Source organism: Fistularia commersonii, chromosome 24, assembly GCF_037954325.1.
Source record: "Fistularia commersonii isolate RoL2024-O1a breed Wild chromosome 24, RoL_Fcom_v1.0, whole genome shotgun sequence".
Lineage (NCBI taxonomy): Eukaryota > Metazoa > Chordata > Actinopteri > Syngnathiformes > Fistulariidae > Fistularia > Fistularia commersonii.
The window spans coordinates 7,756,024-7,783,059 of record NC_141307.1 but is presented as its reverse complement, the minus strand read 5'-3'; the positions used below and the strand labels follow the sequence as shown (position 1 = coordinate 7,783,059).

At 45.7% G+C, this 27,036-nt stretch overlaps 8 non-coding genes across 8 annotated transcripts; all 8 read left to right on the top strand.

The window, feature by feature from the left end:
- Window positions 1–10,170: 10,170 nt before the first annotated feature.
- On the top strand, window positions 10,171–10,361 carry LOC147219911 (U2 spliceosomal RNA). Its single transcript, XR_015108115.1, has one exon. It is a non-coding gene; the product is annotated as a U2 spliceosomal RNA (small nuclear RNA).
- Window positions 10,362–10,974: 613 nt separating this feature from the next.
- Window positions 10,975–11,138, top strand: LOC147219910 (U1 spliceosomal RNA). The gene has a single exon (XR_015108245.1). It is a non-coding gene; the product is annotated as a U1 spliceosomal RNA (small nuclear RNA).
- Window positions 11,139–12,319: 1,181 nt separating this feature from the next.
- LOC147219909 (5S ribosomal RNA) lies at window positions 12,320–12,438 on the top strand. Its single transcript, XR_015108316.1, has one exon. It is a non-coding gene; the product is annotated as a 5S ribosomal RNA (ribosomal RNA).
- A 1,380-nt stretch (window positions 12,439–13,818) lies between these two features.
- Window positions 13,819–13,937, top strand: LOC147219908 (5S ribosomal RNA). Its single transcript, XR_015108315.1, has one exon. It is a non-coding gene; the product is annotated as a 5S ribosomal RNA (ribosomal RNA).
- Window positions 13,938–19,661: 5,724 nt separating this feature from the next.
- Window positions 19,662–19,780, top strand: LOC147219907 (5S ribosomal RNA). The gene has a single exon (XR_015108598.1). It is a non-coding gene; the product is annotated as a 5S ribosomal RNA (ribosomal RNA).
- Window positions 19,781–22,400: 2,620 nt separating this feature from the next.
- LOC147219906 (5S ribosomal RNA) lies at window positions 22,401–22,519 on the top strand. Its single transcript, XR_015108501.1, has one exon. It is a non-coding gene; the product is annotated as a 5S ribosomal RNA (ribosomal RNA).
- A 1,377-nt stretch (window positions 22,520–23,896) lies between these two features.
- Window positions 23,897–24,015, top strand: LOC147219905 (5S ribosomal RNA). The gene has a single exon (XR_015108655.1). It is a non-coding gene; the product is annotated as a 5S ribosomal RNA (ribosomal RNA).
- A 1,886-nt stretch (window positions 24,016–25,901) lies between these two features.
- trnap-ugg (transfer RNA proline (anticodon UGG)) lies at window positions 25,902–25,973 on the top strand. Its single transcript has one exon. It is a non-coding gene; the product is annotated as a tRNA-Pro (tRNA).
- Window positions 25,974–27,036: the final 1,063 nt, after the last annotated feature.

Below are 27,036 nucleotides of genomic sequence, written 5' to 3'. Positions count from 1 at the left end.
TAATGCTGTGACCTCGTCTCGGCAAACTAATCACAGTTGGTTTCACGCCATCCTGTGGTGGAATGTGGTACTACATACCTACGAACAGTGAATGTGAGGAAAGGAGCAAGTTGCTAACTCAGGAAATAAAATACATTAATATCAAAAAAAAAAGGGAGGGGGATGTCTGGTCTTTGCGCTCTCATAGTTGCAATTTGGATATAATATCTTTATCTCACCAAGTTGACAGTTTTTGGCACAAGTTGTAATTCTTAAGAGCTGGTGTCCGAAGCTCAAATTTCCCGATAAGGATGTGATTATACACAATACAGAATCTAAACAATGTATACATTCACTCAAATCCAGCCGCAAGAATGAAAGATAAAGCCATTTAGTCAAAAATGTTCATCACCCAAACTGAAGGTGTTTGGAACAAGTTATAAATTACTTTGGAATTCTTTAAAGCTGGTATCTGTTGTTGAAATATGTTAAATAGGATTTGAACTTACACAAAATATGTCAAATGTATAAATATCATGTTGCAGGTTTAGTAGGTTTTAACAAGTTGTAAATTACTTTTGAATTCCTTAAAGCTGGCACCTGTTGTTGAAAATTATTGAATAGGATGTGATTCTGCACAGTATATATCATCTTTACTTAAATGCAGCCAACAGTTAGAAATATAAAGCCATTTGGTCAATTTTTCATCTCAGCCAGTCGAGGGTTTTTTTGCAAAAGTTGTAAATAACTTTGTAATTCTTCAAAACTGGTGTCTGTTTTTGAAATATGCTGAATAAGATATGATTCTAAACAATTAATGTCTGATTCACTAACATCCAGCCAGATGTTTAAATGATAAAGGCATTTGATTGAAAAGTTCTTACCTCACCAAGTTGAGGATTTTTGAAAAAAGTTTTGAATAAGAAGTGAATTGTTAAAAACTGGTGTTTGGTGCTGCAATATGTTAAATATGAAGTGATACTACACAATATACAGTATGTCACATTTACTGAAATCCAGCTGCAGGTTTAAAACACACCCATTTGGACATAAAGTGTTTATCTCACCAGTTGAAGCTTTTTAGAACAAGTTTTAAACAAGAAGGGAATTCTTTAAAATTGGCGTCTGGTGCTAAAATATGTTGAAAAGGACATGATTCTACACAATACATGTGACAATTACTGATATGGAGTCGCATCTTCAAAGGATAAAGCCATTTGGTCAAAAAGTGTTTATCTTCCAAGTTTAAGGTTTTTGGCAAAGGTATTTGCCAACTTTGGAATTCATTAAAGCTGGTGTCTGGTGCTGAAATTTCCCGATTAGGATGTGATAATACACTATCGAAACAATGTATAAATTCACTCAATCCAGCCGAAAGAATGAAAGACAAAGCTATTTACTCAAAAATGTTTCACACCAAATTGAATTTTTTGGAACAAGTTGTAAATTACTTTGGAATTCTTTAAATCTGGTGTCTGTTTTTGGAATATGCTGAATAGGGCGTAATTCTACACAATATATGTCACATTTACTGAAATCCAGCCATTTGGACGTCAAGTGTTTATCTTACCAATTGAAGCTTTTTAGAACAAGTTTTAAGAAGAAAAGAATTATTGAAATCTGGTGTCTGGTGCTAAAATATATTGAAAAGGACATGATTCTACACAATATCTGCAACAGTTACTGATATGGAGCCACATCTTTAAAAGATAAACCCATTTGGTCAAAAAGTGTTTATCTTCCAAGTTTTAGATTTTTGGCACAGGTTGTAAATAACTTTCGAATTCTTAATGCTGGTGCCTGGTGCTGAATATGATGTGATTCTACACAAAGTATGCCATCTTTACCTAAATCTACCCAAAGGTTTAAACCATAAACCTATCTGGTCAAAACTCTTCATGTCATGATGTTGAAGCTTTTTGGACCAAGTTATAAATAACAAGTGAATTCTTAAAACTGGTGTCTGGTGCTAAAATATGTTGAATAGGCCATGATTCTACACAATATATGTCACATTTACTGAAATCCAGCAGCAGGTTTAAAAGATAAAGCCATTTGATCAAAAACGTTTATCTCACTAAGTCGAATGTTTATGGCACAAGTTATAAATAACTTTGGAATTCTTTCAAGGTTGTGTCTTGTGCTGAAATATGCTGAATATTAAAGAATTCTACAAAATATAGAATCTACAAAATGAATAAATTCACTCAAATCCAGACTCAACAATGAAAGATAAAGGCATTTGGTCAAAAAGTTTTTATCTTCCAAGTTAAAGATTTTTGGCACATATTGTAAATAACCATGGTATTCTTAATGCTGGTATCTGGTGCTGAAATATGCTGAATATAACAGTCAAAATTGTTTTGACTAGATGGCTTTATTGTGGCTTTATTGGCTTTATTGGGTTGAAGAACAAGAACGAGAAGAAGAGGAGGAGTGCGTGTTCAGAAGCAGAGAGAGAGGAGGAAAGGAAAGAGCCTGGGAGTAGGGAGTAGGGAGAGTAGGGACTTTGAATATTGGGACTATGACAGGAAAAGGTAGAGAGTTTGTCGACATGATGCAGAGAAGGAAGGTGGATATACTGTTTGTCCAGGAGACCAGGTGGAAGGGTAGTAAGGCTAGAAGCTTAGGAGCAGGCTTTAAGTTGTACTATTATGGTACTGACAAGAAGAGAAGTGGAATAGGAGTTATCTTGAAGGAGGAGTTTGTTAGGAATGTCCAAGAGGTGAAAAGAATGTCACATAGACTTATGAGTCTGAAATTGGAAATTGAAGGTGTGATGCTCAATGTTGTTAGTGGCTATGCCCCGCAGGTGGGATGTGAATCTGAAGAGAAGGAGAAGTTCTGGAATGAGGTGGATGAAGTGATGCAGAATATTCCCAGAAATGAGAGAGTGGTAATAGGTGCAGACTTCAATGGACATGTTGGCGAAGGCAATAGAGGGGATGAAGAAGTGATGGGCAGATTTGGTATCCAGGATAGGAATGCAGAGGGACAGATGGTGGTAGATTTTGCAAAAAGGATGGAAATGGCTGTAGTGAACACCTTTTTCCAGAAAAAAACAGGAACATAGGGTAACTTATAAGAGTGGGGGTAAGAGCACGCGGGTAGACTACATCTTGTATAGATGCGGTAACCTGAAAGAGATCAGTGACTGCAAAGTAGTTGTAGGTGAGAGTGTTGCCAGACAGCATAGGATGATGGTTTGTAGGATGACTCTGATGACAAGGAAGATGAAGAGGACAAAGGCAGAGCACAGGACAAAATGGTGGAAGCTGAAAAGGGAGGAGTGTTGCATGGTTTTCAGGGAGGAGTTGAGAAAGGGTCTGGGTGGCCACGGTGAGCTTCCAGATGATTGGACAACAGCAGCTTGTATTATCAAGGAGACAGATAGGAGAGTAATTGGTGTGTCATCTGGAAGGAAAATAGATAAGGAGACTTGGTGGTGGAATGAGGAAGTGCAGGAGTATATGCAGAGAAAGCGGTTAGCAAAGACGAAGTGGGATACTGAGAGGACTGAAGAGAATAGACAGGAGTTCAGGGAGATGTGGCGAAAGGTAAAGATACAGGTAGCAAAGGCAAAACAAAAAGCGTACGATGACTTGTATGCTCGGATGGATAGAAAGGAGGGTGAGAATGATCTATACAGGTTGGCGAAACAGAGAGATAAAGATGGAATGGGTGTACAACAGGTCCGGGTGATTAAGGACAGAGAGGGAAATGTATTGAGAGATGCTAGAAGAGTGATGGGAAGATGGAAATAGTACTTTAAAGAACTGATGAATGTGGAAAATGAAAGAGAGGCAAGAGTAGAAGAGGTGACTATTGTAGACCACAAAGTAGCAAAAATTAGTAAGAGTGAAGTGAGGAAGGCATTGAAGAAGATGAAGAGTGGAAAAGCAGTTGGCCCTGATGATACACCTGTGGTGGTATGGAAGTGTCGAGGAGAGGCAGCGGTAGATTTTCTGACTAGATTATTCAACAGGATCTTAGACAGTGAGAAGATGCCTGAAGAAAGGAGACAAAGTGTGTTGGTGCCTATTTTTAAGAATACAGGGGATGTGCAGAATTGTGGCAACTATAGAGGGATAAAGTTGATGAGCCATACAATGAAGTTATGGGAAAGAATAGTGGAAACTAGACTGAGAGCATAAGTCAGCATCTGTGAACAGCAGTTTGGCTTTATGCCTAGGAAGAGTACTACAGATGCAGTATTTGCATTGAGAATGCTAATAGAGAAGTACAGAGAAGGCCAGAGGGAGCTGCATTGTGTTTTTGTAGACCTAGAATAGGCATATGACAGGGTGCCAAGAGAGGAGCTCTGGTATTGTATGAGGAAGTCTGGAGTGGCAGAGAAGTATGTTAGACTGGTGCAGGACATGTATGCTAGCTGTGAGACACTGGTACGGTGTGCTGTAGGGGTAACAGAGAAGTTCAAGGTGGAGCTGGGACTCCATCAGGGATCAGGTCTGAGGCTCTTCTTGTTAGCAATGGTGATGGACAGGCTGACAGATGAGGCTAGACAGGAATCTCCATGGACCATGATGTTTGCAGACATTGTGATCTGTAGTTAGAGCAGGGAACAGGTTGAGGAAACTCTAGAGAGGTCGAAGTATGCTCTAGAAAAGAGAGGAATGAAAGTTAGTCGCAGCAAGACTCAATATATGTGTGTGAATGAGAGGAACTCAGGTGGAACGGTGAGGCTACAGGGAGTGGAGATCAAGAAGCTGGAGGATTTCAGGTACTTAGGGTCAACAGTCCAGAGCAACGGAGAGTGTGGAAAAGAGGTGAAGAGACGGGTCCAAGCTGATTGGAATGGGTGGAGAAAAGTGTCAGGGGTACTATGTGATAGAAGACTATCGGCCAGAATGAACGGAAAGGTGTACAAGACAGTGGTGAGACCAGCGATAATGTATGGACTAGAAACTGTTACAATGACCAAAAGACAGCAGGCAGAACTAGAGGTTGCAGAGATGAAGATATTGAGGTTCTCTTTGGGAGTGACCAGGATGGATAGGATCAGGAATGAGTCCATCAGAGGGATGGCACATGTTCGATGTTTTGGAGAGAAGGTCAGAGAAGCCAGACTGAGATGGTTCGGTCATGTACAGAGAAGGGATAGAGAATATATTGGTAGACGCATTCTGGAATTGGAGCTGCCAGACAAGAGGTCTCGAGGAAGACTAAAGAGAAGATTTATGGATGTAGTGAGAGAGGATATGAAGGTAGTTGGTGTGAGAGAGGAAGACACAGAGAATAGGGTTAGATGGAGAAAGTTGACTCGCTGTGGCGACCCCTGACGGGAAAAGCCGAAAGAAGAAGAAGAAGAAGGCTTCCTATTGGTCGGCCGTGCACCACGTGACCGGGGAGATGCGGATGATGCATCAGCGATGTTGTTTTAAGTGAAGCTGACGGTGCACCCTCTCAAATTGCAAATAATAACAAATTCGATGGGAGACATCTCAAAGATCACGGAGACGAATGTTTAACGTGCCATTTGGTGCGTCTACTGTATTATGTTGGTAGATGATAATGCAAAGAGGCAGGAGGGTTGTGGGTGACGTGTGACATAAGTTTGTTAACTGGACAACCTGTCTCTACGCCTTGCTTCCGTGTACCGAAATAAATTCCCACCAAGGAATCCGATCTTAGCGCAAATGGATTGTGTTTGACGACAAAAGACGACAGCCCCGATCCGTCCACCACACTGGTCGCGTTTAAAGACTGTCAGACCGGGATCGTGGCAAAGTTCTCCCGTTTGTATAACAATAGAAACCAATTGTGGCATCAGGAGGATGGACGGAATGTGTTCTGTGTTCTGACTTCTTCATGAAAATTGAAGCGTCTGTGTCGTTTTGGTCATCGGAACTCAGAGTTGACGTTTTTCTTGTCATTGAATGGCTGCGATGGCTGACCCTGGATCAGCTTCTGAAAGGAACAATGCATGACTCAAAAACGAGTCATGTTCTCTGACTTTTGTATTAGTGGCTGTATTTGTACTAAGGAATCAATTACATGCTTGTGGTCATGTGGCACTCTCGTCTGTTGTTTGTACACATTTTCATCTGCTTGTTCATATGGGAAACGAAAACATTATTATTGAAAATCTCTGGTAAAACTGTTACAATGTTTTTTTTTTATTTTACTGAGTTCTAAATCCACCTTTCTGTGAAAAGGATTTTTTAATCATCTCTGAACAAGCGAGGCTGATTTGTAGCGACTTGCACAAAGATCTACAGACACATTTTTAATTGCGTATTGTAAATGTGTAATACTGAAACACATCTCTTGTGTGTTTTGTAATAAATTTCAGGATGAGTAGAAAAGTCTGATGTTTACTACCTTTCAGGGGAAATCCTGCTTTTCCAATCCAATCTGTATCCTGTCCTACAACCCACTGAAGGGATTCAATGCAGCGTTGGTCTGTTCTGCATCTGAGGCTTCCACCATCCAAGGCTGGACCTGCAGCTCTGATATCAAAGGAATGGCTGTTTCGACGAGGTGGAACCGTGGCCAGTAAGCTTTCCTTTCACGATGGAAATGCTCCCTTACTTGTTGGCTTCCAACTTCTTCTTCCCCAGGTAGTGTTGGAGTGAAGCTTCTCCAGCTGGCATTTGGTAGAGGTGATGGTGGGGATCTAGGTGGTCATTTCATGTTCTTTGACTGTTGTACTGGGGGGCTTTTCCAATAATCATTTGGAGGCACGAATCGGAGGCAGCCGCTGTCAAGCCTGCAGTAGCTCCCCTCCGTCGTTCCACCGAGATGCACCGATGATCATCTCCATTGCCATGGTAAAGGCTGGAGGGGATGTGACGCAGCCTGCCCTGAAGCCCACTTCCAATGATCACCATGTTTTGTACTCTGTGGTTGTTTTACAGAATAAGAAATGCTGGAGGAAGCTTCTGACCAGGTTTGTGGGGGGTTTCATGCACTTGGAAGAGGTTGAAGGCCTCCCAGATGACAGATGTGGGGATGGATTAAGACGCCTTGGCTTGGTTGAGGAATAAAACATGCAGGTCTCTTCTGTACCCTTTGAAGATTTTATTTGTTATTGTGTTTCAGGTGAGTTTGGAGTGAGAAGTTATGACTTGTTATCGTGAAGACATGCACCGGGGGTTCAAGATATGTTTAAAGAGGACAGAATTCACGCAGAGGTGCACTGTTTGTCATAGCTTCATTTTGACATTGATTTTCAGTCCAGTCAAGGTGCTGTGAGACTTCAGTGTGTTGTTGGTGCTGATTGCCATCACCCTGTTCATAGGTGAAACTAAAAACTTGAATGTCGTATTTGAATATTTGACAATTTGATTAAAATAAGCTCAAAATGATCATCACAGTCTAAATCAGCTCATTTTAAAATGTTGATTTGAATAGGTGTCAGTGCCCAGTATCCAGATAAAGTGGGGCAAAACAGTATTTAGTCAGCCAACAATTGTGCAAGTTCTCCCACTTAAAAACATGATAGAGGTCTTTCATTTTCATCATTGGTATACTTCAACTATGAGAGACAGAAAATATCATTGTCTGATTTTTAACAAACTTATTTGGACATAATGATGGAGAATAAGTAGTTGGTCAGGAACAAACATTCATTGCAATACTTTCTTATATACCTTTTGCTGGCAATGACAGGTCAAAGGTTTTCTGAAAAGTCTTCATAAGGTATTCCAGGGGCGGGCAAACTTTTTGGCTCAGGGGCCGGATTGACTTTTAAAATTTGACAATATGATACATGTAAAACAAAAAAATGGATTTGTGAACAGTACATATCAGACTCTTTTGATATTCGCTTTGAAAATAAAACCAACTTGGTTTTGAAGGCTCTGACATTTCTTGCATTTCATTCACAAACTGTTTTTTTGGTTGGATCTTCACGTCCAGCTCATTCATGTGTGTCAGTAGGTCCACAGTAAATGTTAAATAACAAAGCCAATCCGTGTTATTCAGTTCAGGATAAATTCTCAAGAGTTCTGAAGTAGCTCCAAAAATTGCTAATCTCCAGTTTGAGCTCCCACATTCGTTGATCCAATCATACATATCAAGCATGAATTCTGTACCAATCTTTGATTGGCCAGATGTGGCCTGTTTAAGAATAAGAATAAGAATAACTTTATTTATCCCAAAGGAAATGGTTGTGCCAGAGTTTCAAGTAAAACATAACAATAATAAATAAAGCGGGGATAAAAAATGGATGAACTTTTCCTTGTTTCATTCATAATAAACATTTTCCATCAGCCGTGTTACAGGCACTGCTTTTCCAGGACATATTTGCAAATTTTAACAGTATGTATTTAATTAAAAGTAAAAAAAAAAAAAGGTTAATGTGTAAATATCTCATTACAATGTGAACACCTGCAGTTCACAGACAAGTGCAGCTTATGTGTTTGTGTTTTTACCCGCTGTGGTTTATATTCACATGAGCTCCAGATGTCCAGATGTCACTTCTAGGACTTTCAAGTTGCACAACAGTGCTCATTATCACAGCATCTCCTCTGGTCCTGCTCACTCTAGGTGAACAGCAGGGGGTCCAGGGCGGGTCTGTGTTGGATCTCAGGTAAGACAGAACAACAAGGTGCTCAGAGGACGTCAGTCACTCCTACAGAGCCAGGATGGGAGATCTGTACCCAGGGTCCTGTGGTTCTTTGTTTTCCTGCAGACGGGGATGATGTCGGAGGTCTTGGAGCAGACCGGCGCACAGAAGGAGACTCCTGGGCTGCTGGGTGACTGGACTTGGACCTGATTCATCAACAGTGTGTCAGAACTTCTCTCCATTCAGTGCATTTAAAAACCTCTGCATGTCATCGATGGTGGTCTGGCATCAGTTAAGCCACAGAATGCCAGTATAAGAGTACAGAGAAGCGGGACTCGGGATGAAAGTGTCCACGGAGGGGATTCCACAGGTCCCACATCTCTTTTCTTAATTCATAATTTAAAGTACAGTTAATTCATATGGTTAGAATTAGAATTAATTCATATAGTTTGAAGTAGAATTAATTTATATAGTTCGAAGTAGAATTGAACCGAAGAGTTTATGGCCGTTTTCCGAACATACCCCGTTCACGGAAGTGAAGAAGGGAGCTGTCGGTCCCTGAAGGCTCCGGGGTTCCGCGATTTGTTCCCGGTCAAAAGCGCCGTCCAGCCCCGCGACGTAAGTTCACTTTTACAGAGAATAGTGACGATTTCTCGACCTACAATCGGATTGACCGTGTTTATAACAACTGCGAAGCAACTCCCGGTGATTTTTCACGGTAATTGAGGGCCTTTCGGCCAAGAAATCTTGACGACGTCACAAATTTCGTGAGCTGAGGTAAGGCTAACTAAGCCGCTCCGCTAGCCAAACAGACTAGCTCGCGGCCTTCCGCCATCTTGCCTCGGAGCGCGTCGGTAATTGAGTGTTGGCGACTCAAACGACAACGATAAAGCGGTGGTCTAGCCGAGCGCGATCGGCTCCGTCCGACCAGCAGTCGTCGTAACAGCCGGTATTAGCCGGTGCGGGGCGGGGTTAGCGTTCAAGGCCGTCTAAGGCTGTTTGGGGTCCCGGGGTCCAGTGGGTGTTCGCCACGGGACGAGATGATTTACCGTCGTGTTTAGAAATTGTTCTGCTGGTAGTGACGAAAACATGAATATAATTAAATGTAAATGTGGATTTAAAACCATTTTACTGTTGTCTTGTGTTCGTGCCGTTTTTTGAATCGTGTTTCCCGGCGATGAGCGGCGAGTCTCTGTGAGAGCTGGTCGCATCGATACGGTAACCAGACGGGTTCACAAGATGGCGCCCGTTTGCCGCGCTGTGTATCGTGAGCGGTTCAAACGTCCTGTTTCCACCTGTGTCTTTTCTCCTCACGGGCGACTTTTTGCCACATTCCAGGTTGATTTGAAGGGGACACGATTCCTAGGAGTCTGCTTGTTGAAGTCCTGGGTTTACTTTGATGCTTTGGCGTCCTGTCGTGGGGGCGTGCACCACGTGACCGGGCAGATGCGGAAGATGCATCAGCCATGTTGTTTCTTGTAAAGCAGGAACGTCGGCCTCCACCGGGACCTCCGTCTCCGGGGCGATGGGGGCGATGGGGGACATGCGCCGTCGCTCCGGGCCGAGCGGCGGAGACGGGGTGGGGGTTTATTTGTGAGTGAAGTCGTGAGTGAAGCTGACGGTGCGAGGGATGCGATGGCGTCGAGCGAGGGTGCGGGTCTATCGCTTCTCGGCCTTTTGGCTAAGATCAAGTGTAGTATCTGTTCTTATCAGTTTAATATCTGATACGTCCCCTATCCGGGGACCAAATATTAAATTGATTTTTGGAACAGGGAGATGGAATAGGGGCTTGCTCCGTCCACTCCACGCATCGACCCGGTATTGCAGTACCTCTGGGAACGGTGCACCCCCCACTTTTGTGTCCGATGTCAAGGTTGCCGTCATACGCCGTCAACGTCATATGTAACCAACACACACGGGATCCAGATCTTGTCTGTGCCCTGCGTGACCAGCGACACTGTCCCCGTTGTTTCTGCCGGTAGGGAGCGGTAGATAGCGACACACGAGCGTGCTTGCCTGAAACCCTGTCCCTACCATTCGCCCCGTGCAGCCCGATAAAATCCCACTATGGACCAGAACTGAGCCTAAATGGATCGCATTTGAAACGGATGGCTTGCCCCCGATAGACTGTGTCAGACTGGGCTCAGGGGGAAGTTCTCCCGGCCGTAGAGCGGCAGAAACCCCTCGCGGCATCAGGAGGACGGACGGACCGTGTTCCGGTTGTCCTCTGACTTCTTCGTGAAAATTGAAGCGCCCGTGTCGTTTTCAGCGTCCTGGCCCGTCAGAACTCAGAGTTGACGTTTTTTTTTGACAGAGTGTGTGTGTGTGTGTGTGTGTGTGTGTGTGTGTGTGTGTGTGTGCGAGAGGGATCGTGTGTGAGCTCCCGCAACAGTCCGCATGGGTTCCTCCCCGACTGAGAACGGCGTGCGTGTGAAAGCGGTCCGTGCGCGGGACGCGTGCGACTCATACTTACCTGGCAGGGGAGATACCATGATCAAGAAGGTGGTTCACCCAGGGCGAGGCTCAGCCATTGCACTGAGGCCGTGCTGACCCCTGCGAATTCCCCAAATGTGGGAATCTAAACTGCATAATTTCTGGTAGTGGGGGACTGCGTCCGCGCTCTCCCCTGTTGTGCTGTTCAAGAGCAAGTCTGTGTCGCTGGAGGCCGGGTTCACTGTTTATGGTCGCGTGCGCCGACCCTCCCCGGCCGGGCCGTGACCCAACCAGGGAGTTGTCGTTGCACATGGCAGGTGCACCGCAAAAGCGTGGGTTTACGATCGGGCCAAAAAACAATCCAGAGTGTCCAAGTCCCTGAAATGCTCCTGCTTCTTGATCTCCACTCCCTGTAGCCTCACCGTTCCACCCGAGTTCCTCTCATCCCCACACATGTATGCTGTCTTGCTGCGACTAACTTTCGTTCCTCTCCTTTCCAGAGCATACCCCCACCTCTCTATAGTTTCACTGAGACACTTTACAGTTTATAGTTTATTTTGATTTCCAATTCTGCCTTTTATTATTTATTACTGTTATATTTTCTGTAACTCTGGCACAACAGTTTCCTTCGGGATTAATAAAGTTGTTCTTATCTTATCTTATCTTATCATATCTTATCTTATCTTGGCCTCCACCTGTTTTCTGCTCTCACTACAGATCACAACGGCATCTGCAAAGGTCACGGACCGTGGAGATTCACGTCTACCTTCATCCGTCAGGCCGTCCGTCACCGTTGCGAACAAGAGGGGGCTCAGGGACTATCCCCGACGGAGTCCCGCTTCCACCTTGAACTTCTCTGGTCCCGTCTTACAGCACACCGCACAACTGTCTCCCAGCTAGCATACATGTCCTGCACAAGTGCAACACACTTCTCTGCCGCTCCAGACTTCCTCATAGGATACCAGAGCTCCTCTCTTGGCAACCTGTCGTATGACTTTTCAAGGTGTACAAAAAGGCAATGCGGCTCCCACCGGCCTTCTCTGTACTTCTCTATGAGCATTCTCGGCGCAAATACTGCATCGGTAGTACTCTTCCTTTTTCCATGTGTATTTTATTTAATTTTCTCTTTCTCTTGTCATTAACTGTCCCGCCGTGCATTTGAGTCCTGGTATGGCCTTTGCTAGCTCCCTCTTTACCTTAGGCTGCAGCCTAGGGTAAAGTGTGTCTGATGATTTTTGGTTATAGTAACCTTGGTTGCCACTGGCTGTAATCATAGAAACGCAATAGAAGGAGCTCCTGACAGATCTGGAAATGACTGGAGGTGGAAAAGACGGGGGACGGCTGCTTATAAAATGCCCTTCCGCGTAGCCTAGTCTCGTTTACGGCCATACCACCCTGAACACGCCCGATCTCGTCTGATCTCGGAAGCCAAGCAGGGTCGGGCCTGGTTAGTACTTGGATGGGAGACCGCCTGGGAATACCAGGTGCCGTAAGCTTTTTCATGTTCGTTCCCTCTGTCAAAAGCAGGGGGTGCTGTCTCTCAAGAGCGCCAACATTTCACACACGGACACACGCCGCTCATTCCCTTGTGTCTGTCCCACCGGAGTCACCGTGAAGCCCGGCGCGACACGCGCTCAGTCATAGTTCCCCGCCTTACCTTTCGGGTCACTTTCCGTTGTCTCGCCGCCTCCGTCCGTCGCTCGCCGCCGTTCTTGTCATCCCCGTACAGTATTTCTCCATGTGTGCTGAATTTCTTTTTCTCTCGTTTATACCTGTCGCTGTTGAATAATCCAACCGCTGATCTCCATACCGCTGGCTCTCCTAGGCACTTCCAGGACTCCACATGTACGGTACGTCATCAGGACCCCCTGCCTTTGAACTCCTCCTCCTCTTCGATGCCCTCCTCGCTTCTTTTTACACTCGTTTCTGCTCCTTTTGCGATCGCCAGTAATCAGCGCTTCTACCCTTGGCTCTCTTTCATTTTTCCCCATTCATTCATCATATTCCTAGGAGTCTGGTTGTTGAAGTCCTGGGTTTACTTTGATGCTTCGGCGTCCTGTCGGAGGGCCGTGTACCACGTGACCGGGCAGATGCGGAAGATGCATCAGCCATGTTGTTTTTTTTAAAGCAGGAACATCAGCCTCCACCGGGACCTCCGTGTCCGGGACGAGACGGAGGTCTTATCTTATCTTATCTTGACCTCCACCTGTTTTCTGCTCTCATTACAGATCACAACGGCATCTGCAAAGGTCACAGTCCGTGGAGATTCACGTCTACCTTCATCCGTCACCGTTGCGAACAAGAAGGGGCTCAGGGCCTATCCCCAACAGAGTCCCGCTTCCACCTTGAACTTCTCTGGTCCTGTCTTACAGCACACCGCACAACTGTCTCCCAGCTAGCATACATGTCCTGCACCAGTGCAACACACTTCTCTGCCGCTCCAGACTTCCTCATAGGATACCAGAGCTCCTCTCTTGGCAACCTGTCGTATGACTTTTCAAGGTGTACAAAAAGGCAATGCGGCTCTCACCGGCCTTCTCTGTACTTCTCTATGAGCATTCTCGGCGCAAATACTGCATCGGTAGTACTCTTCCTTTTTCCATGTGTATTTTATTTAATTTTCTCTTTCTCTTGTCATTAACTGTCCCGCCGTGCATTTGAGTCCTGGTATGGCCTTTGCTAGCTCCCTCTTTACCTTAGTCTGCAGCCTAAGGTAAAGTGTGTCTGATGATTTTTGGTTATAGTAACCTTGGTTGCCACTGGCTGTAATCATAGAAACGCAATAGAAGGAGCTCCTGACAGATCTGGAAATGACTGGAGGTGGAAAAGACGGGGGACGGCTGCTTATAAAATGCCCTTCCGCGTAGCCTAGTCTCGTTTACGGCCATACCACCCTGAACACGCCCGATCTCGTCTGATCTCGGAAGCCAAGCAGGGTCGGGCCTGGTTAGTACTTGGATGGGAGACCGCCTGGGAATACCAGGTGCCGTAAGCTTTTTCATGTTCGTTCCCTCTGTCAAAAGCAGGGGGTGCTGTCTCTCAAGAGCGCCAACATTTCACACACGGACACATGCCGCTCATTCCCTTGTGTCTGTCCCACCGGCGCGACACGCGCTCAGTCATAGTTCCCCGCCTTACCTTTCGGGTCACTTTCCGTTGTCTCGCCGTCTCCGTCCGTCGCTCGCCGCCGTTCTTGTCAAAAAGGCAATGCGGCTCCCACCGGCCTTCTCTGTACTTCTCTATGAGCATTCTCGGTGCAAATACTGCATCCGTAGTACTCTTCCTTTTTCCATGTGTATTTTATTTAATTTTCTCTTTCTCTTGTCATTAACTGTCCCGCCGTGCATACGAGTCCTGGTATGGCCTTTGATAGCTCCCTCTTTACCTTAGGCTTTAGCCTTAGGCTGTAGCCTAAGGTAAAGAGTGTCTGATGATTTATGGTTACAGCAGTGTAGCACCCAACCTCTTAGTTATTGCAGTGATAGTACAATGGTTCCGGCCCTGGGAACGTTACTTAGATGAAATTTTCAATGGTAAATAGGAGAAACAATAATACCTAAATTTTTTATAACTTAAACTTATTTATGCTTTTTGATTATAGCGGTGCCTCCATCTCCTAAGGATAAAATATGAATTAAGACAAACACAGATCTCTTTAAGTACAAATTTAAAGTTTAGTTTCACAAAATTAAAAGAAAGAAAAATGAAATAAAATTGGTAGTGCGTTCATTTGAGATTTTGTCGCTTTGCAACTACATAAACATATTCAAAAACCATGTACATCCCTTCAAGTTCAGTCCAGTTCAAAAACCATAACCTTAAAGTCCTTTTTGTTTTTCTCAGAAAGTTCAATCGTGGCAGGCCTGATTCGATGCTCGGGATCGTTGGACCAGAAAAACAGAAAATGTCCGTTTCACTTGTTCACAAGCCCCAAAATAAAATGCATGTGCTTTGATGTACTCACTAATCCTTTTGGTGTTGAAGCAATGGATAGTCAAATGTTGTCCATCACCATGCGATTCCCTCTCGGCAAACGGGTTAGCAATGACTTGGCATCACGGCATCACGAAGTGCACTCGGTGAAACTCATCGGTTAAGCCTCAGCAGAAACGTCCAGAGAATTCCTCTCGGTCCACTGAGCATCAAAGGTCTCCAATTCCAAGCTCATATACTTTACATACAGAGTATGAAATTAACTCGCGGTAAAATGCTAACAATGCTAACGCTCGATTAGCATCGCATATGTGCACTTAAACATATCGTCTAAGCATAAAAATCATATACATCGAGTACTCACTCATCACAGGGTTAAATAGTCGAAAACAGCAACGTAGACTCTGCATCCACAATGTTTTATGACCATTCTCCTTTCAGCTTAGCTTCACAAACTTCCCTCGGCAAACGCAGCAGTCGAATGCCTCGCGCCTAGATGTTCTTTTGCCTTCCTCATTCAGATCCCGCCATCACGCATGGGATTGGACACTAAGTGTACATCAACCAATACAATTCAAGAAAATACCATAATGACACTTAACAAGTTCGGATGCAAACAAAAGCACATGTTGAGCTGTACGTTTCACACAAGCTTGTGGCGATTAAAAGCACGATTCCCAAATAAATGACAAAAACCTTAGATAAGATTAAACCTTGTTTTTAACCATTTATGAACACATTTTAAACATGAAATATTAAATGTTTTACAGCCATTTCAGTCTTAATTAATTTTACTTAAATGTTAAAACATCTTTACATTTTAGCCTGTATGGTCTGTAATGAAATTTTAGACGGGCTACATCCTCCCCCTTCTAAAAGGTGTAGATGTCCTCATCTAACTGTACTGTTTAGACTTAGATCTGTAGGGGCATGTTTTAGGATGTTTCACAAGATCAGGGTTTCCTCTGGCACTGAGGTTCAAGTGAATGACCATGCCCTGGTGCACAATAGTCACAGGTTCCCCAGCTTGAGTTCCAGGTTTATCATAGGTCAAGCGGATCACTGGTTTTACTTCACGCGTTGACTTTCTGCTTCTAGGGCTCGTTTGAGTTCTCAACTCCACATCAGTGTCTTCAGCTGTATCATTAGTATCTGCGTCCTCGTTGGAGGACTGATATTCCTCTTCCTGTGAACTGACAGAATGTACTTTCTCCACCTCCGGTTCACTCTCAGATGAGGGGAAATTTTCAAAGGGAGTATGCTCTGGGGTGGTTCGGTCTGGTATGGACAGTGGTTTCCTGACCTTATCATAGGTTGGGCACTCGTAGACACACTCATACTCAGATTCAGAGTTTGAAGAGATGTCAGATGTCTGATCATTTTGGTGATGTGTTTGATGTCTTAGAGTATGTTGTCTCCTGGTAACTGGTGTTCTGACTCTTTTAGTTTGTTCAGAATTATCGGGAATCCTGACAAGATAACCAATTTGTAGAAGGTGGTCTCTGTGTTGAGTTTTGACACTTCCAGTTCCTTGTTCGGGTTTGACTCTGTATACAGGTAAGTTGGAAAACTTTTTAATCACAATAGAGGGTGTGGATTTCCATCTATCTTGTAGTTTATGTTTCCCAGTGAGGCCAACATTTCTTACGAGGACTCGGTCTCCTTCTTTTAGAGGTTGGTCTCTTACTCGTTGATCATAACAGGTTTTGTTTCTCAGATGGCTCTTGGTTGCACACTCTGCAGCTAAATGGTAAGCTTTTTGGAGTTCTTTTCTCATTTTGTCCACATACTGTAGGTGAGACGTCTCTGAATTACCGTCGAGAGCTGTACCAAAACAGAGGTCAACAGGCAATCTGGCATTGCGCCCGAACATTAAGTAGAATGGGGAATATCCAGTGGACTAATTTTTAGTGCAGTTATACGCATGTACTAACTGACTGATATGTTAACTCCAGTTTTGTTTCTGCACATTTTCAAGAGTTCCAAGCATTGAGAGAAGTGTTCTGTTGAAATGTTCTGGTTGAGCATCACCTTGCGGATGATAAGGTGAGGTGCGCGACTTTCTTACTCCAAGCATGGATAAGAGTTCTTTTATAAGGCGGCTTTCAAAATCTCTACCTTGGTCTGAATGTATTCTAGCGGGTAGTCCATAATGAACAAAGTACTTTCCCACAATACTTTGGCAATTGTAACTGACTTTTGGTCCTTTGTAGGAAATGCCTGAGCATACCTTGTATAACAGACCTGGGCATTGTACAGCCCACGGGCCACATCCGGCCTGCGGGATGGCACTGACGGGCCCGTATGACAGACCTGGGCAATGTATGGCCCGGGCCACATACCTTTGGTTGACTCTGACCGCCAGTGTAAGGTTAATTGGAAATTACAAAATAAACATACTTTCTAATTTCACCTCATTCATGGGCTAAAGCTGCACTGCTTTTATTCTGAAGTTGTTTTTTTTTTAATTCACGCACATAATGACGTAATGCGTATATCAAGACATGCGCGCGATTGAATCACAAGACAACTTTCACCCTCAAAAATGTCGGCTCAGGCTAAAAAAAGAAAGGTAGATGCCGAATGTAGGATTTTCGACAAAAATTGGACAGCTAAGTATTTATTTACTGAAGTTGGAGGTAAAGCTGTGTGTTTAGTTTGCGGGGAGCAGATCACCGTGTTTAAGGACTACAATTTGAGTCGGCATTACCAGACGAAACATGCAGAGAAATATAAAAACCTGACTGATGACGAAAGAACGCGGACATTGGAAGCTTTGCTAGCTAAGCTGCAAACGCAGCAAGGCTTTTTTACCAAGCTTCATACATCCAGGGATGCAGCAACCAAGACCAGCTTTGTGATATCCCACAAAATAGCCAAAAACAGCAAGCCATTCGCAGAGGGGGAGTTTGTGAAAGAGTGCTTGGTAGACTCTGCAGCACTAATATGCCCTGAAAAAAAAGCGGCATTTGAGCAAGTCCCGCTGTCCAGGCGAACCGTGGCGAGAAGGATCGAGGACATTGCGGGGAATCTGGAGCTACAGCTGCAACGTGAAGTGCCAAGTTTTGACTTTTTCTCCTTGGCTTTGAACGAGAGTTGTGATGTCCGCGACACAGCCCAGCTACTCGTATTTGTCCGTGGGATAGCGCCGGACTTCAAGATTACGGAGGAGCTGGCAGCAATGCGGTCGTTAAAAGGGATGACGACAGGGAGCGATCTCTTCACTGAGGTAAATGCTTGTATGGACACGTTGCGACTGAAATGGGACAGACTGGCAGGTGTCACCAAGGACAGTTGTCCAAATCGTACAGGGAAAAATGTCGGACTTTTAAAACGCATGCAGGATAAAGTGACTGAAATTGACCCTGATCAGAAATTGGTATTTTTACATTGCATTTTACACCAACATGTGTTGTGCACATCAGTGCTAAAAATTAACCATGTTATCGATGTTGTTACTATAATAGTTAACTTCATCAGGGCGCGGGCACTGAATCACAGACAGTTTATAACACTTCTGGAGGAGCATGAGAGTGAGCACAGTGACATTGGCTACCACACTTCTGTGAGATGGCTCAGCCTGGGCAAAGTGCTAAAAAGAGTCTGGGATCTGAAAGCAGAAATCCAGGAGTTTTGTGAGACAAAAGGCAAGGCCATCCCAGAGCTTGCAGATGAGGACAGGATGGCAGATTTTGCATTTGCTGTTGATGTGACTGCATTGATGAATGAACTGAACACCAAGCTGCAAGGCAAGGGCCTTTTTGTGCATGAAATGCACAGCCCGGTTAAGGCTTTCATGAGAAAGATACAGTTTCTTTCAAGACAACTGGAGAGTGACTCTCACTCACAAGCAAACCCTGAAAGAAGTCACACCATCAGCTGATAACCTCTGCAGGTACTCATCCATGTGAGGAACATTGTATGGTGAGTTTTCAAGGTGATTTGAGGATCTTAGAGCAATGGAGGATGACATGCACATGATTTCTTCTCCCTTTACCTTCCGTGTGGATGATGCACCCAGTGATTTTCAGCTGGAACTCATTGACCTGCAGTCTGATGTAGTACTGGCAGAGCACTTTAAGTCAGGATCTCTGCTGGATTTCTACTCTTCTCTCAAGGAGGAGAACTTTCCAAACATTAGGAGACATGCTCAGAAGATGTTTGTTCTCTTTGGCTCTACCTACATTTGTGAACAAACATTTTCAATGATGAAGTTTACATAATTCAGGTATAGATCCTCTCACTGATGATCATCTGTCAGCTGTGCTTCACATCTCCACTTCAGACATTCAACCTGACTTAGATGCACTCGTTAAAGCCCAGCAGAGATTAGAGTTCTCTCACTGAACAAGAAAAAAGAACTTTAAAACACCAAATGAGGTAGCTAGAGCTCCTCTCTTGGCAACCTGTTGTACGCCTTTTCTAGGTGTACAAAAAGGCAATGGGGCTCCCACGGGCCTTCTCTGTACTTCTCTATGAGCATTCTTGGTGCAAATACTGCATCTGTAGTACTCTTCCTTTTTCCATGTGTATTTTATTTATTTTTCTCTTTCTCTTGTCGTTAACTGTCCCGCCGTGCATTTGAGTCCTGGTATGGGCTTTGCTAGCTCCCTCTTTACCTTAGGTAAAGAGTGTCTGATGATTTTTGGTTAGAGTAGCCTTGGGCGACACTGGCTGTAATCATGGAGACGCAATAGAAGGAGCTCCTGACAGATGTTGAAATGCTGGAGGTGGAAAAGACAGAGGACGGCTGCTTATAAAATGCCCTTCCGCGTAGGCTAGTCTCGTTTACGGCCATACCACCCTGAACACGCCCGATCTCGTCTGATCTTGGAAGCCAAGCAGCGTCGGGCCTGGTTAGTACTTGGATGGGAGACCGCCTGGGAATACCAGGTGCCGTAAGCTTTTTCATGTTCGTTCCCTCTGTCAACAGCAGGAGGTGCTGTCTCTCAAGAGCGCCAACATTTCACACACGGACACACGCCGCTCATTCCCTTGTGTCTGTCCCACCGGAGTCACCGTGAAGCCCGGCGCGACACGCGCTCAGTCATAGTTCCCCACCTTACCTTTCGGGTCACTTTCCGTTGTCTCGCCGCCTCCGTCCGTCGCTCGCCGCCTTTCTCGTCATCCCCGTTAAGTATTTCTCCATGTGTGCTGAATTTCTTTTTCTCTCGTTTGTGCCTCTCGCTGTTGAATAATCCAACCACTGACCTCCGTACCGCTGGCTCTCCTAGGCACTTCCAGGACTCCACATGTACGGTACGTCATCAGGACCCCCTGCCTTTGAACTCCTCCTCCTCTTCGATACCCTCCTCGCTTCTTTTTACACTCGTTTCTGCTCCTTTTGCGATCGCCAGTAATCAGCGCTTCTACCCTTGGCTCTCTTTCATTTTTCCCCATTCATTCATCATATTCCTAGGAGTCTGGTTGTTGAAGTCCTGGGTTTACTTTGATGTTTCGGCGTCCTGTCGGGGGGCCGTGCACCACGTGACCGGGCAGATGCGGAAAATGCATCAGCCATGTTGTTTTTTTTTAAAGCAGGAACATCAGCCTCCACCGAGACCTCCGTGTCCGGGATGAGACGGAGGTCTTATCTTATCTTATCTTGACCTCCACCTGTTTTCTGCTCTCACTACAGATCACAACGGCATCTGCAAAGGTCACGGTCCGTGGAGATTCACGTCTACCCTCATCCGTCAGGCCGTCCGTCACCGTTGCGAACAAGAAGGGGCTCAGGGCCTATCCCCAACAGAGTCCCGCTTCCACCTTGAACTTCTCTGGTCCCGTCTTACAGCACACCGCACAACTGTCTCCCAGCTAGCATACATGTCCTGCACCAGTGCAACACACTTCTCTGCCGCTCCAGACTTCCTCATAGGATACCAGAGCTCCTCTCTTGGCAACCTGTCGTATGACTTTTCAAGGTGTACAAAAAGGCAATGCGGCTCCCACGGGCCTTCTCTGTACTTCTCTATGAGCATTCTCGGCGCAAATACTGCATCTGTAGTACTCTTCCTTTTTCCATGTGTATTTTATTTAATTTTCTCTTTCTCTTGTCATTAACTGTCCCGCCGTGCATTTGAGTCCTGGTATGGCCTTTGCTAGCTCCCTCTTTACCTTAGGCTGCAGCCTAAGGTGCAGTGTGTCTGATGATTTTTGGTTATAGTAACCTTGCACCAGTGCAACACACTTCTCTGCCATAGGATAACAGAGCTCCTCTCTTGGCAACCTGTCGTATGACTTTTCAAGGTGTACAAAAAGGCAATGCGGCTCCCACCGGCCTTCTCTGTACTTCTCTATGAGCAGGAGGTGCTGTCTCTCAAGAGCGCAGACATTTCACACACAGACACACGCCGCTCATTCCCTTGTGTCTGTCCCACCGGAGTCACCGTGAAGCCCGGCGCGACACGCGCTCAGTCATAGTTCCCCGCCTTACTTTCGGGTCACTTTCCGTTGTCTCGCCGCCTCCGTCCGTCGCTCGCCGCCTTTCTTGTCATCCCCGTACAGTATTTCTCCATGTGTGCTGAATTTCTTTTTCTCTCGTTTGTACCTCTCACTGTTGAATAATCCAGCCGCTGACCTCCGTACCGCTGGCTCTCCTAGGCACTTCCAGGCCTCCACATGTCTTTCATTTTTCCCCATTCATTCATCATATTACTAGGAGTCTGGTTGTTGAAGTCCTGGGTTTACTTTGATGCTTTGGCGTCCTGTAGGGGGGCCGTGCACCACGTGACCGGGCAGATGCGGAAGATGCATCAGCCATGTTGTTTTTTTGTAAAGCAAGAACATCGGCCTCCACCGGGACCTCCGTCTCCGGGGCGAGACGGAGGTCTTATCTTATCTTATCTTGACCTCCACCTGTTTTCTGCTCTCACTACCGATCACAACGGCATCTGCAAAGGTCACGGTCCGTGGAGATTCACGTCTACCCTCATCCGTCAGGCCGTCCGTCACCGTTGCGAACAAGAAGGGGCTCAGGGCCTATCCCCAACAGAGTCCCGCTTCCACCTTGAACTTCTCTGGTCCCGTCTTACAGCACACCGCACAACTGTCTCCCAGCTAGCATACATGTCCTGCACCAGTACAACACACTTCTCTGCCATAGGATACCAGAGCTCCTCTCTTGGCAACCTGTCGTATGACTTTTCAAGGTGTACAAAAAGGCAATGCGGCTCCCACCGGCCTTCTCTGTACTTCTCTATGAGCATTCTCTGCGCAAATACTGCATCTGTAGTACTCTTCCTTTTTCCATGTGTATTTTATTTAATTTTCTCTTTCTCTTGTCATTAACTGTCCCGCCGTGCATTTGAGTCCTGGTATGGCCTTTGCTAGCTCCCTCTTTACCTTAGGCTGCAGCCTAAGGTGCAGTGTGTCTGATGATTTTTGGTTATAGTAACCTTGGGTGCCACTGGCTGTAATCATGGAAACGCAATAGAAGGAGCTCCTGACAGATCTGGAAATGACTGGAGGTGGAAAAGACGGAGGACGGCTGCTTATAAAATGCCCTTCCGCGTAGGCTAGTCTCGTTTACGGCCATACCACCCTGAACACGCCCGATCTCGTCTGATCTCGGAAGCCAAGCAGCGTCGGGCCTGGTTAGTACTTGGATGGGAGACCGCCTGGGAATACCAGGTGCCGTAAGCTTTTTCATGTTCGTTCCCTTTGTCAACAGCAGGAGGTGCTGTCTCTCAAGAGCGCCAACATTTCACACACGGACACACGCCGCTCATTCCCTTGTGTCTGTCCCACCGGAGTCACCGTGAAGCCCGGCGCGACACGCGCTCAGTCATAGTTCCCCGCCTTACACTCGGATCACTTTCCGTTGTCTCGCCGCCTCCGTCCGTCGCTCGCCGCCTTTCTCGTCATCCCCGTACAGTATTTCTCCATGTGTGCTGAATTTCTTTTTCTCTCGTTTGTACCTGTCGCTGTTGAATAATCCAACCGCTGACCTCCGTACCGCTGGCTCTCCTAGGCACTTCCAGGACTCCACATGTACGGTACGTCATCAGGACCCCCTGCCTTTGAACTCCTCCTCCTCTTCGATACCCTCCTCGCTTCTTTTTACACTCATTTCTTTTCCTTTTGCGATCGCCAGTAATCAGCGCTTCTACCCTTGGCTCTCTTTCATTTTTCCCCATTCATTCATCATATTCCTAGGAGTCTGGTTGTTGAAGTCCTGGGTTTACTTTGATGCTTCGGCGTCCTGTCGGGGGGCCGTGCACCACGTGACCGGGCAGATGCGGAAGATGCATCAGCCATGTTGTTTTTTTTTAAAGCAGGAACATCAGCCTCCACCGAGACCTCCGTGTCCGGGACGAGACGGAGGTCTTATCTTATCTTATCTTGACCTCCACCTGTTTTCTGCTCTCACTACAGATCACAACGGCATCTGCAAAGGTCACGGTCCGTGGAGATTCACGTCTACCCTCATCTGTCAGGCCTTCCGTCACCGTTGCGAACAAGAAGGGGCTCAGGGCCTATCCCCAACAGAGTCCCTCTTCCAACTTTGAACTTCTCTGGTCCCGTCTTACAGCACACCGCACCACTGTCTCCCAGCTAGCATACATGTCCTGCACCAGTGCAACACACTTCTCTGCCATAGGATACCAGAGCTCCTCTCTTGGCAACCTGTCGTATGACTTTTCAAGGTGTACAAAAAGGCAATGCGGCTCCCACCGGCCTTCTCTGTACTTCTCTATGAGCATTCTCGGCGCAAATACTGCATCTGTAGTACTCTTCCTTTTTCCATGTGTATTTTATTTAATTTTCTCTTTCTCTTGTCATTAACTGTCCCGCCGTGCATTTGAGTCCTGGTATGGCCTTTGCTAGCTCCCTCTTTACCTTAGGCTGCAACCTAAGGTGTATTGTGTCTGATGATTTTTGGTTATAGTAACCTTGGGTGCCACTGGCTGTAATCATGGAGACTAAATAGAAGGAGCTCCTGACAGATGTGGAAATGACTGGAGGTGGAAAAGACAGAGGACGGCTGCTTATAAAATGCCCTTCCGCGCGATCTTCCTCGTTTACGGCCATACCACCCTGAACACGCCCGATCTCGTCTGATCTCGGAAGCCAACCAGGGTCGGGCCTGGTTAGTACTTGGATGGGAGACCCCCTTGGAATACCAGTTGCCGTAAGCTTTTTCATGTTCGTCCTCTCTGTCCCCAGCAGGGGGTGCTGTCTCTCAAGAGCGCCAACATTTCACACACGGACACACGCCGCTCATTCCCTTGTGTCTGTCCCACCGGAGTCACAGTGAAGCGCTCAGTCATAGTTCCTCGCCTTACCTTTCGGGTCACTTTCCGTTGTCTCGCCGCCTGCCTCCGTCTGTCGCTCGTCGCCTTTCTTGTCATCCCTGTACAGTATTTTTCCATGTGTGCTGTATTTCTTTTTCTTTTGAATCATCCAGTCGCTGACCTCCGTACCGCTGGCTCTCCTAGACACTTCCATGCCTCCACATGTACGGCATGTCATCAGGACCCACTGCCTTTGAACTCCTCATCCTCTTCGTTGCCTTCCTTGCTTCTTTTCTTAAGAATAAGAATAAGAATAAGAACAACTTTATTAATCCCGAAGGAAATTGCAGTGCCAGAGTTACAGAAAATATAACAGTAATAAATCATAAAAGAAAGGCAGAATTAGAAATAAAAATAAACTATAAACTATAAAGTGTCTTAGTGAAACTATAAAGTGTCTTAGTAAGCAGTGATAAAACTATAAGTGTCTTAGTAACAAGTGAGGTAAGGAGTGCACAATAGTATGATAGAAGGGAACATTGTAGTGTAGCTGTTATGAGATGAGATGAAATATGATGAAATATTGCACAGTGTGACTGTTATGAGATGAAAGATTGCACAGTTTCTGAATATTGCACAGAAATGAGATATTGCACATTTTTGTTTGTTTTTAAGTTAAAGATAGGTTGTTATGGTTGCCGGCAGCTGAATGGAGAGGAGTTAGAGGAGAGGAGTCTGATCGCCTCAGGAGGAAAGACCTCCTGTGGCGTTCAGTGGAGCTCCTCGGTGGTATCAGTCTACGGCTGAAAGAGCTCTGACAGGACGTCAGTGTGGCATGCAGGGGGTGATGGATGTTGTCCATGATGCTGAGGAGCTTCTTCAGCATCCTCCTCTCTGACACCTGCACCACAGACTCCTGCTCCACGCCCAGGACAGATCCAGCTCTCCTGATGAGCTTGTTGAGTCTGTTAGCGTCAGCTGTCTTGAGCCTGCTGCCCCAGCACACAACAGCGTAGAAGATGACGCCGGACACCACCGAGTGGTAGAACATCTGCAGCATGGTCCTGCAGACATTGAAAGATCTGAGCCTCCTGAGGAAGAACAGGCGGCTCTGACCCTTTTTGAAGATGGCGTTGGTGTTAATAGTTGTAAAGTTGTAAATAGTTGACAAGTTGTAAATTACTTTGGAATTCTTTAAAGCTGGTGTTTGGTGGTTTGATGCCAAACTTATCTGGTTTTGTAGCAATATATTGAATCAAAGGGCAACGTTTCTGATGGGTAAAGCTGTTCATCAATTGTGATGGGACGACCAGGTCTGTACAGTCATGGCCAAAAGTTTGGAGAATGACACAACAATAGAACCATCTGGCAAACACCTAAAAACCATGAAGGAACAGACATTGTGAAAGTGGCAATCTCAAAACTTTTGGCCATGACTGTAGAATGTGAAGACCACGGCCTCAGCTACATTTCACACCTTGCATTGTACTCCCAGCAAGTGGCTGCCTGCCATTAGTGCCATATTAGAATAAAAGCAGGTGGTCATCAGAAGGAAACCCCAAGGCTCAGGAATCTCATATCAGTTTCGAGCTGGTAAAGGGCAGTGTTTCCTCAAAGCGTCTCCAAGTGCTTGTTTATTCGGGAATGTGGGTATTCTGTAAGTCTTTCCAAAGAGTGTGGTTCAGTCCTGCTCTATATTTGTACAGCATCATGGAAACGCTGTGTTGGTGTTTGGTGCTATATGAATAATCAAATTTGATTGGTCGTGACTCAACTCAGCAAGCTTTTGTGGCTCGTTGGTCTAGGGGTATGATTCTCGCTTTGGGTGCGAGAGGTCCCGGGTTCAAATCCCGGACGAGCCCGAGCCCTTCCAATGCTACATTCTGCTGTGTCATACGGACGTATCCGGTCTACTCTTCGCACACACCTTGCATCCTCTGCTTCAGCAGCGATGTTCAACCATCACAGACTTTTCCACCCAATGATTACTTATATAGAAGAAAAAACTCCCAAGTGTCAGCTTCACAAGGAAGACACCTTTGTAGTATTTGGTTTTCAGGACCACCTCGCTATAATGTCATCCAGAATGGTGAGACTGAAAATAGAGTCTACTCGTAAGCCCTTTAGTACCAGGGCTTACAATGGGCCCATGGCATTGCTGGCTACCTTCTCGTTTTCCATTGCAGTAACCAGGCACTTCACCGTTTGCTTGGGGCAAGAGGTGAATCTGCCTTCAGATTAGCATGCAGGCTCTGATTATTCTTCAGGGGAGCCTGGTCTTACAGCCCTCAAGGATTTTCTTTGGGATTGCTTCGGCAGGACACTGGAAACAGGCTGGATCCTCTCCAAAATACTTTTGTACTTTGGCAGGAGGGGGCAGGACATCATACATGGATCTGATGTTCAAGCTCAGCTTGTGGCCTCCATGTTCCACTGCCGCTCCAAAAGATCATACTACTTTTTACACCATCTCAGCTCACCCAGCGGCCATGCTTGGTGAGGGACAAAGCTCTGGCAATTCAGTCTGCTTCTTCCTGGTGGTGCATGTCCAGTACCACCAGCTGGTGCTGCTCAGCGGGAGAAGCCTTCCGTCATGTGGGATATTTTTGTTTTCCTGCACCTCTTGCCATGTTGAATTGGCCCACAATGTCCCTTTGTCTCACGGCAGACTTTGCCTTTGCTTTACTTTTCATTTTCTCCCAGTCTCTACGGTAGAAGCAGCACTGCCGCTGAAGAGATGTTGGGACTCTTTGACATTGTCTCATGTCTTGCTTAGTCATGTCTTACTTGTATTTCTCCACCAGGCCCAATTATGGTGGGGATAGGGCTCCATTGATTGTGATCAGCGTTGCAGAGAAAATCAAGTCACATCTCATTTGCCATTAGGTTTTCTCACATTCAATACCTTTTCAAGGGTGACATTTT